The following is a 4,749-nucleotide window of genomic DNA, read 5'->3' as shown; positions in this document are numbered from 1 at the left end:
TGCCTGGACATGTGCAGCTGAATCAACACGTAAGAAGCTCACTAATACAGGGTATGAAACAGTCCATTTTATCAGCCCTTCATCCACTATCTAATTACTTGCCTTCTCCACCATAAGCCCACAATGGGGTCTATATTTACAATCTAAAGTTGCCCAGGCTCCTTCAGTAAGTCTTCTTTTTCAAAAGTAACTTCATATGAAAAAAATTAGGCCAGTAATAACTTTCCCCAAAAAACGTCATGATCTTCAATACAAAGGATACTTTTTGCATCTGCGACTTTAATAGTCACATAAAAAATAATGTAATGATCACCAAAAACTGAAGATTACATAATGAACGCATTAAACACCTACTTAACTTTTTGTCACGAATACACTAGGAAAAAAATTTTTTTTGTACAAACATACCAGGCATACATACACCGCCTGTGAGTTTATTTGTAGCAGAAATATCCTCCCTGGAATATCCTGAAAAATAATAATAATGGCTTATTGTCACAAGTAGGCTTCAGTGAAGTTACTGTGAAAAGCCCCTAGTCGCCACATTCCGGCACCTGTTCGGGGAGGCCGGTACGGGAATTGAATCCGTGCTGCTGGCCTTGTTCTGCATTACAAACCAGCTGTTTAGCCCACTGTGTTAAACTAGCCCCTAAAAGAGAAAGAACTATTTAGTGGAATGCCCAAGCACAGCCATATAACATCCTATCCCCCCTCCCCTGCACACCACCCCTTCACAGCCCCAAAACTGAGTGACCAAAATGCTCCTATATTGGCATAGGTATACATCAGAAATATTTAACATAACTCCAAATTCTGACTCCATTCTGACTCCAAATAGTCTACTCAGTGAGGAATGGACATCATCGTGCAGCAGCGCAAGTCCAAAGATTTTCAACCTCCAGTGACACAATTGGAAGAATTCTACAAATCGAAAACAAGAGAAAAGGGCTTAGTTTCAGCTACATGGTTGCTGCTGCAGTGTTGGCACTGATGTTAGTGGTAGTGTTTCTGTCACTGCTGTTCATGATGCTAATCGTGATAATAATGACAATGGTATTGCTAGTTTTGGCTGGTTGCAGAACTTAACCTTCCAAACTTCCAGACTTTTGAAAATGGTTAAAACTGGTTTCTTCCCGATGATAAACAAAAATAAGACACTGGACCTGGCACTTGCTGCCTGCTGCCTGCTGCAGGGCAGATTTCCATCTGCTTGGTCATTACAAGTGCTGTGTGTCACATTATCGTTGTAGGAAAGGTTGCTTCATCTGTTAATAAAGGAAACAAACTATCACCTAGGCAGTGCATTTCACCGAATTATTGACTACAGATGCCTTGTTGATTACTTGCACATAAAAAGCATTACAATAGGTGCCCAGCAACTTTAAAAGATGCAAAATGATTAATATGTTCTTTACTTACTGAGCGTTCACATTTGCAGATGGTTATCTTTTTGTATTAGATTTATGATTTGTTCCATAGTCTTTTCATTGTTTCCCTCATGATGCAGCTTGTTCCTTTCCTAAGCTAACAAAGGTTTCAAGTTACAGGTATATAATGGTTTTATTGATTGGGATATTTAGACTGTAAATGTTCTGATGTCATGGAACTACTGCAACAGGGTAGCGTGCATGTCAGTGTGAATGCTGAATGTATTTATTCATCCAGGGTAGCTGGATGCTTAAGCCTGGTGGATCGTGCGCAATATACTCTTAACTCTTCCTGTTCCAGTTTTCCTCCAAATCAAACTTTATGAGTCCAGACTATCAACCATTTGCACTGCATATGTGTCCACACTCACCATCTGACTTTAATATCTCTTACAGACAGCTTTACTTTTAGATTTCAGAAGCAGATCTGAAACATTTATGGATGCTTTGACTGGTATATTGTCTGCCTCTGTGGCTTCATTAGAAAAACATTAAAGCCACTGGCAGAATACTTACTCCATGCTATATATGCAAGTCTTCTCAGGAGCATTGGTCCCTCAGAGCTAGATTAAATACAAGTAAAACATAGTCGGGACATTTTATGAGTGACATCAAAAAACTAGTTTTCTAAGTTTCAGTAAGGTATTTTCTAGTTTCTAAGTTTTAGGAAAGGTATTTTCTTCAACCCTTCTTCATAACATTCATCTTATAACTGACACTATACCAGTGTCAAAGAATTAAGAGACAGATTAGGATGAAAAATCCTTAACACAGGGGATCTCAGCATAAATTGTAGAATGTGCATTTGGAACATCATAGTCTTGAGAATCAGGGGTGCGCCTCCGTTACTTAGCCAGAGAAGGCATCTGCAGCATTCAGAGGCAATGCTCAAATATTCCAGATTGCTAAGAATCGCTGCTGAAGTAAAGCAGGTTTGAGAGAGATGAGATATGTTGCTTTTATCCCCACCCAACTGTTCCAGGAAAGCATTTAGAGTTCCCTGGAGCTGAAAGATGATTAAAAGGTTCATGTCCTTACGAGTCCCAGGCAATGTGCCTTCCAAAACCTATTTTTTGAAGTGCCTGTGTGAGTTATTTAAATACACAATCCCTTTAAATAATATTTGTGGGATCATGCTCATGCATAATTTAAAGCGGCCAACTTGTGTACTACCTGCACAAGGACTCGGGTGGTTTCCGCACAGCCGCATACCCATGTGACCTCACAATTTGGAGGAACATTAGTTCCAAGCCTTGATCCCGAGGTGGGTTTTGATACTGTTATTTTTCAGGCCAGTAACACCTGTTTTCATTTAGTGTGGTGCTCATCAATTTGCAGCCATTGGGATTGCCTGATCCAGACAATCTGTTGCCTGCCACATACTGTCGTGGCACCAACTCCATCAGCCCCCACCCCTGAGGCTGAATCAAATAATTCCCAACCTTGGCCTCGTATTTGACCAGAAGAAGTGCTTCTGACCACACACCTTTTCCATCCCCAAGTCTGCCTCCTTTGACCTGAGTAACATTACCTGAGTTCACCCTTATCTCAGGTGATTGGCTGCTGAAACTATAATCTAAATCATTGGTACCTCTAGGTTTGACTATTCTTATGCTTTCTTCCTTGCCTGGCGTCCCATTATCCACCATTCAAAGTTTCTCTGACCACTCCCCCCCCCCCCCCCCCCCCCCCCCCCCCCCCCCCCGCCGCCACCCCAACCCCCTGTCGCGTTCAGGCACAAACTTTTCCAGGGTGCCCGGTCTTCTTGGCAGCTGCATGGCCTGGATATTGGGCAGGACACCACCCTGGGCGATGGTCACCCGGCCCAGCAGCTTGTTGAACTCCTCCTCATTGCGGATGGCGAGCTGCAGGTGGCGGGGGATGATACGGGTCTTCTTGTTGTCCCGGGCCGCATTGCTGGGCAGCTCGAAGATCTTGGTGGTCAGGTACTCCAGCATAACGGCCAAGTAGGCCGGCGCACACCCGCTCGGTGTAGATGCCCTTGCGCAGCAACCGATGGATGCGGCCGACGCGGAACTGCAGACCGGCCTGGGAGGAGCAGGTCTTGGCCTTGGCGCGTCCACTGCCTCCAGTTTTACCACAACCTGACATGTTTGGTGCCTTGTTCGACTGATCCAATACTCTGCTGCCCGTGTCTTAATTTGCACCAAGTCCCATTCACCTATCAGCCCTGTGTTCACTAACCCACATTGACTCCTGGTCTAGAAACTCCTGAATTTTAAGTTTTGCATCTTGTTTCTCATCAAACATTTCATTATGTGAAAGGTACTACCTAAGTGCAAGTTACTGCAGTTGTTCATGTTGACACCTGGAGCTTGTAGAACAGGACATGGGTAGTCATCTTCGGAGAAGGGGAAGAAAAGGCAAGAACATTTGAAAATAGAGGATGGCTTTTTAAAATCAGAAGTAACCATGGGTGGAATTTTCTGTTTCTCAATCTAAGTATACGGACCGCAAGTCAGAGTTGAACCCATTCCTTGGTGATGAGAAGAACATCTGCAATTAAGCACATCTCATTTCATTAACTGTTCCTGTGCTGATGCTGCTCCCTTGATCTCATGGGTTCAAAGGTCTAGGCGCATATCTAAGGGCACCTGGGCAAGTATTAATTATCTGCGGCTCAAGAAGGGCTCTTCATTGCAAGCACCACCTTTGGAGGTTGAGCTCCCCTCAACCCTTTCGATAGACTTCTGGAAGCAGGCAGAATGTAGCCCCATGTTTTAGTGACACCTCAGTACAGGTTCTCGTGATGGCCATCTGGGAAAGGAGGGGTGTCCTCTTTCCCAGGGAATGGCAGAAGGAGGCCATCCTGCCAGATCAATGTGGCTTGGACAGAAGTCGCAGCACAAAGAAACAGTTGCGGTGCCCACAGGAGGACCTGGCACCAGTGCCACAAGAGGAGGAATTAAATGCTGCGCACTGCCAGGGGAAGTGCCACTGCTATTCAATGCAAACTCACAGGGCATGAATGAAGCATTGTAAGTTTGCAACTAGAGAGGATTGTCACACAGGGTTTTGGTGACAGGTATCTCCCTCAAATGCGTCATATGGGCTGAGTGTGTGCGAGTTAATTAATGCTCTGAATATTCTACAACTTTGTTAGTGGGCCTCATATTTAGAGGTTCCAAATAAGATCAGAAAATGATGAAGAGCTTCTGCACCATCCGCGGAGAGAAACGGAGCTAATGGGCGGAACTTTACTGCACTGTCCGGGCGGGGGTGGGGCTGAAAATGCAGCTATCGACTTCGGCAGGAATGAAAGATCCTGCCAGTGGGAGGGGCTGTAAAATTCCCACCCAAT

The 4,749-nt window shown here is 44.5% G+C and overlaps 1 pseudogene; it reads right to left on the bottom strand.

The window, feature by feature from the left end:
• Nucleotides 1–860: 860 nt before the first annotated feature.
• On the bottom strand, nucleotides 861–3,539 carry LOC119963651 (annotated as a pseudogene).
• Nucleotides 3,540–4,749: the final 1,210 nt, after the last annotated feature.

This window comes from Scyliorhinus canicula, chromosome 3 (assembly GCF_902713615.1).
Source record: "Scyliorhinus canicula chromosome 3, sScyCan1.1, whole genome shotgun sequence".
NCBI lineage: Eukaryota > Metazoa > Chordata > Chondrichthyes > Carcharhiniformes > Scyliorhinidae > Scyliorhinus > Scyliorhinus canicula.
This window is presented reverse-complemented; position numbering and strand designations above follow the sequence as displayed.